The 11,482-nt window shown below is 38.5% G+C and overlaps 1 protein-coding gene and 1 long non-coding RNA gene across 2 annotated transcripts in view; one reads left to right on the forward strand and one right to left on the reverse strand.

Moving 5' to 3' along the window:
- Window positions 1-11,482, forward strand: part of LOC112145394 (potassium voltage-gated channel subfamily B member 1) — a 43,024-nt gene that overhangs the window by 24,657 nt on the left and 6,885 nt on the right. The gene's annotated exons all lie outside the window — the stretch shown is intronic.
- On the reverse strand, window positions 153-3,701 carry LOC112145395. Its single transcript, XR_002919064.2, has 3 exons — window positions 2,631-3,701; window positions 2,484-2,520; window positions 153-2,197 (listed from the first exon to the last, which is right to left on the reverse strand). It is a non-coding gene; the product is annotated as an uncharacterized LOC112145395 (long non-coding RNA).

Below are 11,482 nucleotides of genomic sequence, written 5' to 3' on the forward strand. Positions count from 1 at the left end.
TTTACAGCACTTACATCATGTCATATTGCAAATGAGAGTTTTCAAAAGAAGTGCAGCAGAGTGGCTTCGCCTTTGAAGATGTGGACTTCCTCTGCAGAGCCCCTTTAGACACGCTGTGTTCGTCTTGGTCCAGAACTGGAGCTCTGCTGCATAAATATGGCACATTAGCAATGTTTTGTGCGGAAGATTGTACCATGCCACAAAAACAGTAAAAGCTTTGATCTTCGTTGTTTCTGTATTTATGGAAGCAACAGTTTTAGATGTTTTACTCATTTATTTTTGTGCTGATTGAAAGTCCTAAAACCCAGAGTGCCCCGGGCTCCTGCTGGTTGTGCCTCTCTCTGCAAGACGGTCACGTTTCCTTTCGCTGGTGCAGAATGTGCTTCCATTGTAGCCTGTTTTTACCTCGTGTGAATGAATTATATAAATGTAAGGGGAATAAACCGAGGCAGAATTCATTAAGATATCGGATGATATAAGAGAAAGTTCCTGCACCAGTTTTCAGACCCAAACAAGTCACACAAACGAAACCGTTTTATTCTATAATTCCCAAATATTCCAAAAAGGAACCAGATAATACACGAAGGAGAACTTCTGTATAATTTAATTATTTGTGTGGTGATGTAAATATGCGTCTAAATCCCTAAAGACATCAGAGCTGCGACATAAGCTAACAGAGCAGCATGTGAACTTTGTTCTGTTTATTCTGCCGATCGACTGTAACTGTGTTCTCAGTGGTCTTTCAAATGAGACGATGCCATTTTTCAAACACGTGTCATTTTCTAGGACATAGTTTCTGCAGGATTTCATTAGAAATTTTAGAATTTTTTTTTTTTATATTAAAATGGATTCCGATCTGACAGATCTACCTGTACTGCACTCATTCACTTCACACAGGAGGTTCTGGCTGCAATTGATTACGGTCAGTTAATTTCTTGATTTGATACCGTAAATCGTGATATTTTGTTAACAAATTTGGGCAATTATGGCATAAGAGGTATTTAAATGGTTGGAAAGTTACCTTGAAAACTGACAACAATATGTTCAAATGAATAACTCAAAATCAAAATGTGAGACGGTATCGTCTGGAATTCCACAAGGTTCTGTAATCGGACCTAAACTTTTTATACTATTTATGAATGACATCTTCGAAATCTCAACTGAGATTAAATGTTTTGTTTTTTGCTGATGATACGACTGTTTACAGCTCTGGGAATAATTTAGAATTAGTTATTCTGGTTATTCTACAAAGATAGTTTAAAGTCCATAAATTAATTTTAAATTAGAAAAAGACTAAATGTGTAATTTTCAGAACAAGGAAATATGACGGAAGTAAAAATATTAAAATTGATGAAGCTCTTATTCAAAATGTTTCTGAAATAAAATATTTAGGAGTGGTACATGATTATAAACTTAGCTGGAAATCCCACATTGATTATATAAGCAGGAAATTAGGGAAACACATTGGTATTTTATATAAAGTAAATCATATTTTGATAAAGATGCCCTAGATATAATATATGACTCCTTAATTGTCCCATATCTTCTTTATTTTAACAAGGTGTGGGGAAATACTTCTAAAAGCTTTACTAACAGATTTACTTTACTCCAGAAAAAAGATATGAGAATTATAAATGATACTGGACCAAGAGGGATGGGTGACCCATGATCTCTGTCAAATCTAAAATCACTCTTAAATCCCCAGATCTTGTAAAGTTAAATACAGTGGTGACCATGTGGAAGATCAAAAACTTATTGGTTCCACAGCATATTTGTAGGAAATTTAAATTAATTATTGATTGTAGTAATAGAAGGAAATGAGACTTTTTTTACTCTCTGTATGAACTTCATTAAGACAAAGAGGTTTTGTGTTTATAGGAGTAAAAGAGTGGAATTCTTTGACTACTGAAATGAAAACCCTGTATTTGTTTACTCTGTCTCCCACTAGCTTATAGCCACTTTCCCGAACAACACATGAACCGCACTGCACCAAACAGGAGCATAAATAAAAATAAGTAATGAAGAATATAGGAGAGAGATGCAGTTTGAGCCCGGGGTTCGATGGTTCGGTCATGTCCAGAGGATGCTAGAGCTACCAGGCAAGAGACCAAAGAGGAGGTTCATGTTCGTGAAGTTTGAGTAGAGGATGGAGAAGACGGGTCAGATGAAGGGAGGTCATTCAGTGGGAATGGAGAAGCTGAAAAGAAAAGGAGATTGTTCATGATTCACAACAATTTGAATAAAAAAATAATCAAAAATGCAAATTTACTTTGAATTTTCTTTATATATGAGCCCCATCATTAAAAAAAACCTACAAGAACATGTTAAAAACACCATTTCATTTGTCTTTTTGAGAACATGACCAAACATTCTATCTTTCTATGCAGTAGTTTACTTCCTATCATAAAAAGTGACGTCTGAGCACTAAAATCATGAAGCTCAAAGCTGCTCCCTTTATAAAAATCAAAGGCTTTTCATCTTACCTGAAGCATCCTTTCCAAACAGCCGCAGATCTTTGCTCTGACAAGCAGAAACATGTATCATAATCTTGTTAGTAAATTGGGTTACGACTTGTGTTTCTTTGCGCGACCCCTCCTCTTCCAACCAGACTCCTTGACATTCAAACCCACCCGACAAGGTCATCCTCTGACTTGTTCTCCTAACGTTTCTTCATCCTTTGTTTCTCCTCTTTTCTTTTTCCTTTATTTCAGTGCCATTTCTGAAATGTTTTAAAAAGTTTGCTGTCACCGTCACCATGGCAACTGTCATCTCTGTGAGACTTGCAGCTGCCTTCTATTCATGCATCATTGTTGATTGAGTGCATGTGTGGAGGAGTTGTGTGTCTTTTCTCTGTGTGTTTCAAATGCTTTTCTCGTGGTTTTTTTACTATTTTTTTCACTTTACCTGCTGATATTTGCGGAGAACGCTGGGATGTTCTGTGCCTTACGAAATAAATAAATAAATAAATAAATAATTGAACCACACATTCAATATTAGAGCAGCAACATCCCCGAACAATATGATAGTTTACTTCGTATTTTTAGCAACGTGTTACTGTACACCGAGGCTAAAAATAAAATCTTTCACATTCATCTGCGTTCAGAGATTTATTACTCGCATTAAAACACGACTATTTTAAATGAGTCTTTTAGCTTTTTCCTGTTTGTACAAATATTGTGCTACCTTAGGTACATTCCTTTTTTTTTCTTTTGCAAAAAGCTGCTTCCCTGTGTGCTACCCCAGACCCTAAACTGTTTCTATTTATATAACCACCACAGATCAGTCAGAGTTTAAATATAGATGCTGAGTCTGGATTCTCTTCCTCTTCTGAAATACATGAATAATTGAGGCAGAGGAGATGAGGCGGGATTCATTCAGGAGATGGATGGCGCACGCATACATTTAGTACGGTTTTACTGGCTGCTTGTGGTACACTTAGTGCACCAAAGCATGCAAGAGTTGGAGGGAAAAGTTTCATAAATGTCACCAGATTGAACTAGTTTTTTTTTTTTTTTTGTATAACATCAAACCTCACAGCTTAGTTTAAGACTCCAAATGTGAGTCACGCAAACTAACTGCTTATTGTTTGAATGTTTAGTGAGCATTCGCTCTATAATGATTCTCCTGCTCCTTTCTAAACATTTTTCAGCTCGCAAAACTCAATCACACTTTCACCCATTTCAACAATCTTGGTATTAAAATGTTCAGCTTGTACTGCTTGTATTTTTTAGTATTTATAAACTGTAATTTTGAAATATTGAGCAAAATATGCCTCATAGGAAATGAATGAAAAAGTCTTCAAATTTCAAAATTTAAAGTAGTTTAGCAACAAACCTTTAAATATATTCATGGGCTGTTTTCCTCTATTTTTGTAATTTTCGAAAAATTTAAAAGTAAACTAATATTTCAGTAAATTACTAACATTTTGTCTAATTTGTTATCTACTGGGTTTTTTAGGCTAATGAGTTTGGCTTCAATTGCAGCAACAGACTAACTTTTTTGTCTAATTTAGTTTACTGAGGAATTTTAGGCTATTTTGGTGTTTAGCTAATATTTAAGCAACAAGCTAGCTAATTTGTTATCTACTGTGTTTTTTTATTTAAAGTTTAAGTTCTTTTTAGCAACAGGCTAACATTTTTGAATAATTTAGATTGCTGAGGAATTTTAAGGAATTTTGGAGTTTAGCTAATAATCAAGCAACAAGTTAACTATTTTGGAGAATTTGGCATCTACTTAGGTTTTTTTATGCTAACTTGGAGTTTACCTAATATTTTAGCAAAATTCTAACGTTTTTGGCTAATTTGGCTAACTGAGGTTTTCTGATGCTATTTTAGAGTTTAGATTCCATTTTTGTAACAGACTAACATTTTTGACTAATTTAGTTTACTAAGGTATTTTTGGCTATTTTGGAGTTTAGCTAATATTTAAGCAACATGCTAGCATTTTTGTCTGATTTGTTATCTACTGGGTTTTTATGCTAATTTAGAGTTTATTTTCAATTGCAGTAACATAATAATTTTTTTGTCTAATTTAGTTTACTAAGGAATTTTAGGCTATTTTGGAGTTTAGCTAGTATTTAAGCAATGTGCTAACTTTTTTGGCTAATTTGTTATCTGCTGTGTTTTTTAGGCTAATTTGGAGTTTAGCGACTATTTTTGCAACAGACTAACATTTTTGACTAATTTAGTTTACTAAGGTATTTAGGCTATTTTGGAGTCTAGCTAGCTCTTGAGCAACATGCTAACGTTTTTGTCTGATTTGTTATCAACTGAGGTTTTCTGATGCTAATTTAGAGTTTAGCTTCCCTTTTAGCAGCATTCTAACGTTTTTGGCTAATTTGTTTTCTATTGGGGTGTTTGTGGCATATTCAGAGTTTAGCTTCTATTTTAGCAACAGACTCATTTTTTGGACTGATTTTGTTTACCAAGTAATTTTATGCTAAACTGGAGTTTAGCTAGTATTTGAGCGACTAGCTAACATTTTTGGCTAATTGGGCATCTACTGAGGTTTTTGGGCTAATTATAGTTTAGCTCATACTTAAGCAACACATTAAATATTTTTGCAAAATTGGGGATTTTTAAGCAATTTTACTACAAATTTTTCAGAAGGTCAACTTCAGTGCTTGTAGTTCTTTAACAATATTTCTCGTCTTTTAGCAAATGTAACATTTTGCAAATAGCTTTTGCACTTTCAGCAAATCACTTCAGTAATTAAAGTAAATTGCGCCACTATTTTCAGCAAAAACCTTCAGCATCTTCATCGACAACTTTCAGTAAAAAGCATTCACACTATTATTATCGCAGGTAATGCAACTTTTCTAGTTCTGGTTATTCTTCAACAGAGATTGAGTTTTGTAAAAATGATGACCTACATTGCATTAATCAAAAGTCATGTAACTGTGATTTCTGAATAGAAATGTATCCTCCAACACCACATAATCAACAGAAGCACAGATGAGATGATTACCTTTACCGTCTTACAGAAATGTCAGGGAATGAAAAAAACAGCAAAGAACTGGCTTTGCCTTTCAAAGTTAAGGGGTGATTGCAAGGTGGAGAAGCTCAGGATGAGCCTCCACAAATTTGTCGCTGCGTGTGCGCGTCTGTGTGTGTATTTCAAGCCATCAAGCTGGGGGGAAATGTGGAAGACACAGTCTCCTCCCGTCTCCATGGAAACCCCCTCTCTTTCACAGGCAAAGAGGCAGAACTGTTCCACATTCTGGATCAGAGTGTGAATTATTCTACATCGTTACTTGCGTACTGTTGACCACTGACATTCATGTCTCAAAGACAGTAAAGATCGTCTGCAGTGAGGATGCATCTATTCTGGTTATGAAGAGTGAAGAAAAGAGGGATGTTGTCATGACTCAATATTAATCAGGGGAATTGTTAACCTAAATTGAAACACAGCGAGCTACTGCAAACTCAGAGGCAGAACGGAGGCCGAAGCGGTGCAGATGGTTCGACGATCCGTGTTCGCTCTAAAAAGTACAAATCAGAGAAAGAAAGGAGAGAAAAAAAAGAAGGAGACACTGTCAGACTTGCTTTTCACAAGCAGGTCCACGTAGCCACCTCCTGTCGAGCTTCAAGGGGGTTGTCATGGTGACAGTTGCTGGCGGTCGTGTGTATGGTATCCCTGTGGCCTCTGATGTGGCTCAAGGGATGATGGGAAGGCAAGTGGGATTCTTTTGAGCATGCAAGACCTGCCGAGGCCTCTTTGGTGCACGCCTATATAAGGCGCTGGTGGGAGTTGGGGGGATACCTGCCTCCACTATGTAGGTCTGATAGCTTAATTTAGGTGAGTACTCCAGAAGTGCCAGCAGCAAAACCCAGACAGTAGACACAGCGGAGTGTCTGTTGCTCCCGGTGAAAAGGGTGGCAGTCGGAGCGCTGGGAGTTCCACTTCTATTTCTTGTGAAATCTGTTGCGCCGAATGCAATGTGTGAAAATCGGCTCGTACTGCACACAGGAAAGAGAATCAGTTTCAGTTTTTGTCCAAAATAGGAATTGTAAAAATCAAGTGAAAGTAAAAATATTAATTAATTTCAATTTAGATACAAAAATAATGCGTTGTTGATGTGGTTTGGTCGATTTGTTAAAGACACTCCAATGAAAATTGTGTTTTTTGGCCTTTTTCTCATGCTGAAGGACATGTTTAACACCAGAGGTCTAGTGTTTATGTTCTTTGATTTACAGTAACTTACGTTGTAAATTACAATAATCATGTTAACGGTGGAAAAGTTACAGTATGTTAAAGATTTTGTGTTTAGCATCACCGGTGACACTTCAGGTGTTAAAGGGTTAAAGAAAATTAAAGCTTGAAATTGCATTTCTGAGTATTTCCATTGTCAAAATCATCAATCAATCAGCAATCAGAATTACTTTACAAAAGATGCATGTTTCCGATGCAAACATGGTAATATTTGTCTTTGTCAAAACTTTATATAGGACAAGGAAAAAAAAAAAACAGAGGAACCCTGTGACCAAACCCGTCTTTGAAGCATTTAATCCAACCTTGAGATTTTTTTACTGTCTCCTTCTTCAGGCTTTATTCTTCTATGTCCGTTGATGACCTTCCTCTATGTAAAGTACAAGTCTAAAGCAAGACCTGATAGTATTTCTTTAGACTCAGTCCCACATGTGCCTGTTTCCAGAGAGCAAAGACACTGCATGTTTGGTCAAAAGCCGATGTTCAAAGTCAAATCTATATTCAGTCCATAAGATAATGTGTACTTTAAAACATACTTTTGCCCCAGTTTTTTTTTTTTTTCCAAGGATGTGGAACAAATTTATCAGGGCTGCCGTCACCTTGTCTGAAGGACGATGTTGTTCTCTGTGGACTGGTGTCACTTCGGAGCCACAAGTCGCTGTGCCGCGAGCCGCAACCAGTGTGAGCGGGCTTTGTTTAGAACCAAAGTGGTTTCTACTGATAATCTCTATTCAATTTGTCCACATCAGATATAAATATTTACACCCTGGTATATATTTTGGCCTAATAAGGATATCAACTTTGTCTTTCATGGTTCTTAAATCAAGAAAGGAAAATTGTAGAAATTATGGATTTTCTTTCCTCTGTCTTTTGAAAATGCTATCCTTTTTATTTATTTATTAGAATTTTATATTTTTTTAAATTTAGTGCAACATGACATTAAAATAACCCAGGGAGGACAGGAGATAAAGACAAGGTGAGTGACTGCAAACAGAAGGGCAAAGACACCACGGCCCTGTGGGAAATGCGCAGGGTTTCCTGGTGGAAATTAACCTCACAACAATGACATTAAACAGCGGTGCCAGTGTGCCTTCATTAGCGACCTTTTTATAGTCTCACAATTGCATTACCTCTGCCCCCCCTCAAGCTTTTTTTATGTGTTATGTCCTTCTATAGCCACAGCTTTTATCTTGGGATCCCTCAAAGTGTCACGATTCTGTCACGTTTGGTTCATTGCACTTTCATTGTACCATGTACCTGGTGGGTAACCTGTAATTGCTGGAGCCTGAGGGCAGAACGAGCAACATATACTGTAACTTGTTTGAGCACCAGACCCACTGAGATTTAGCCTGTGGTTAAGAAGTAGCTTAAGATGTGATCACTGAAGACCCACTCCAAAGAAAATGAGAGTTTTTACCACGTTCTTGTGACTTTTTTGATGTTACGTGTTGCGTCCTGCTGCTCCTGCTGCAACTTTTTCCATCCAGTCTTTCTCCTCACCTGGCAGGTGTGGCCAATGTGCCGTATTTGGCATCTGAGGAGGCCACACCAAGTCAGGCAGGGAACAAAGCAGCAGGCTGAGGAGCTGGGAGGGGTTATAGTTGGTGTGGTGCTGGTTTTAGTTGGTGTGGCGCTGGTTTTAGGTGGTGTGGTGGTGGTTTTAGTTGGTGTGGGGCTGGTTTTAGTTGGTGTGGCGCTGGTTTTAGGTGGTGTGGTGGTGGTTTTAGTTGGTGTGGCGCTGGTCTTAGTTGGTGTGGTGCTGGTTTTAGTTGGTGTGGTGCTGGTTTTAGGTGGTGTGGTGCTGGTTTTAGTTGGTGTGGCGCTGGTTTTAGTTGGTGGGGTGCTGGTTTTAGTGAGTGGGGCGTTGGTTTTAGGGGGTGTGGCACTGGTTTTTAGTTAGTGTTTTATTGGTCTTTGGCAAAAAGAAGTAAAATATCAACCTTTTTGTTATTCTAAAATAAGCTTAATTATTTCAGCTTCAAATTTTCAGTTTTTTAGGTTTCAAATTTTCAATTTCAAAAGTTTTTCAGTTTCTAATATATTTTTTTTCTCTTTCAACTCCACCCCCACCCACCACTCCCTGTTTTCATATCTGAAAATTTCAAAACTGGGATGTGGGGGCGGGGCTAACACGAAGGACCAATCAAAATCCATGAGGGTGGTAACTTCAGTCCTGGTGCATTCACTGACTCTGAGAACAGTGATAATTACGCTAAGAAAATGTCTGTATTGTCTGTACTATCGTGGTCCAGTGTGAAAACCACATGCTAAACGAACGTTCTTGAACAAACGTTACATGCATGGTGTGAATGTAACATCAGATGTGTGAACATGAGTGTGCGTCTGTTTCCTCCTAGTGGCCCTGATGGCCTATCAAACTACCCAAGGTGCACTCTGCCTTTAGCCGACAGGAGCAGAACAGTAGAGTTAGCTCCAGCATTTCTGTGACCATGAACAGGAATAAGCAGGTATTGAAAATAGATGGATGGATGCCTTTTTTCCACTCTGATTTAAACAGATCTGCAGGATTTATCATGCTGGAGTGAGCTGTTTTTTTTTTGTTTAATCAAAGATCATGCTAGCTGCAGCTTGATGATACACAACTCTCCAGGGTGACTGTATTGAACTTGATCAGCAGTTTTTCAAACTGGAATACATATTTTCATAACATCAAAGAGAAGAAAATGGTTGATTTTTTTTTCAGCTTTTTGTTGGCCCATAACTGGCCTGGCTGTAGCCGTACATCAATCTCATACAGTGGAGGAAATAAGTATTTGATCCCTCGCTGATTTTGTAGGTTTGCCCACTTAAAAAGAATTTGACAATCTGTCGTTTTAATCGTAGGGTCATTCGAACAGTGAGAGATGGAAATTCACTAAGAAAATCAACTTTAAAGAATTGATATACATGTTTTAGCATTTCATTGACGGAAATAAGTTTTTGATCTCTTTTTGTCAGGTAATAATACATGAAATAAGAAAAATAATAACAAATGACTTTGAATTTATTTAGATTTGATGGCTCTGTTGCTTGGTAACTCTGACCTTCAGTTCTCTTCACTGGTTTTCGACAGGATTTAGATCCAGAGACTTGCTGGACTTCTCCATGACCTTGATCTGCTTCTTTAGTCAGGTTGCCTTGACTGTATGTTTTGGGTCATTATCCTGCTGGAAGACCCGTTCATGGCCCATTTTAAGCCTTCTGGTGGAGAGAAGGTGGTTCTCACTCAGGATTTGATGATACATGGCTCCACCCATCCACACGGTGAAGCAACCCTGTGCATAAAAGAAACACCTCCTTTCCACCTCCGTGCTTTATAGTGGGGATGGTGATTTTAGGGTCATGGGCAGCATTTCTTTTGGCCCGCCAAGTCGTCGCTTAGTTAAAACCCCTTACCCATTTCCCCTTGATTCAGGATTCAAGAAACTTTTATTAATCCCACGAGGTGGGGATTTTTTTCTTTTCCAAGATCTCTATGGTGTTCCAAAACTCTATGGCTGTAATAAACTTTCAGCCCCCAGGTGGCATGGTTAGCACCTTTTTTACCAGTGGCTAAAACAACCCACACGTGAGTCAGCCCTGGACTTTTTTTTCTTGTTTTAAAAATTCCGTGGAGCCTTCACGGTCACTTCCGGTGCTTTTAGCGGACTTTGACAGCTACCCAAGATGGAACGACAGCAGTAGCGGCAAACGGTTGTCATTGTCAAACTTCGGGCGGGTATGCACATGTGTCTCTTCAGCAGAGAACTACAAGATGGTAAACCATTGTGTCATAAAGTATTATCAAAAAGGTTTTCTTGGTGACTGTAGTTCCAGCTGCTTTTGAGACCATCAACTAACTCCTGCCGTGTTGTTTTAGGACGATTCCTCTGTTCTCATGATCATAAAAACCCACCATGTCAGATCTGGTTTGGAGCACCAGACCTGCAGGTGGATTCATGCTCATGTTCTTGTATTTTGGCACCAACCAGCAAAGCCAAGTGGGACCCATATGGTTAAAAAGTGGGTAGAAAATGTCGGTCCCAACTAGGTTTGTCCGCATTTTCTGTGGTGACCCCACCGGTGTTTGCCCACAATGGCAATCAGTGGGTTGGCTTGCTATGCTAGCTAGTCGCCGTGTGGACAGCGCGGCGTGCTAGCGAGCTCCGTTGTATTGAACTAGCAAACCAAGCTGTAGCGATCTCCATTGTAGCAAGCTCTATAGTAGCATAATAGCGAGTTCTGTTGTATCGAGCTAGCGAGCACCACTGTAGCAAACTCTGTTGTAGCGAGCTCTACTGTAGCATGCTAGCGAGCTCCTCTGTAGCAAGCTAGCGAGTTCTGTTGTATCGAGCTCTGTTGTAGCGAGCTCTACTGCAGCGTGCTAGCGAGCTCCTCTGTAGCAAGCTAGCGAGTTCTGTTGTACAAAGCTAGTGAGCTCCTTTGTAGTGATGGTTTTGCTGTTCATTCAGGTCTACAATTTTCTCCCATAAATCCACTGAAAGCTCTTTATTCTTTCCATGTTGGAGAGTTTGAAGTCTGCTGGAGTCTTCCCCTCAATCAAATGCAAATGAATGTACATAAATTCTTTAAAGTCAAATTCTTAATTTTTTTTGGGGGGGATTTTCTGTCTCACTGTTAAGATTACTCCACCATTAGTTAGTCAGACTGCAAGTTTCATTTTAGATGCTTATTGCATTGTAAGTGCCTTTATGGAAAGCCAGAAGTTGCAGTGAAATCAAGTTTGGTGATTTGGTTTTAAATAACATTTGAGTTTGATGGGGTAATTCTTGTT

The sequence above is a fragment of the Oryzias melastigma genome, linkage group LG5 (genome assembly GCF_002922805.2).
Source record: "Oryzias melastigma strain HK-1 linkage group LG5, ASM292280v2, whole genome shotgun sequence".
Taxonomy (NCBI): domain Eukaryota; kingdom Metazoa; phylum Chordata; class Actinopteri; order Beloniformes; family Adrianichthyidae; genus Oryzias; species Oryzias melastigma.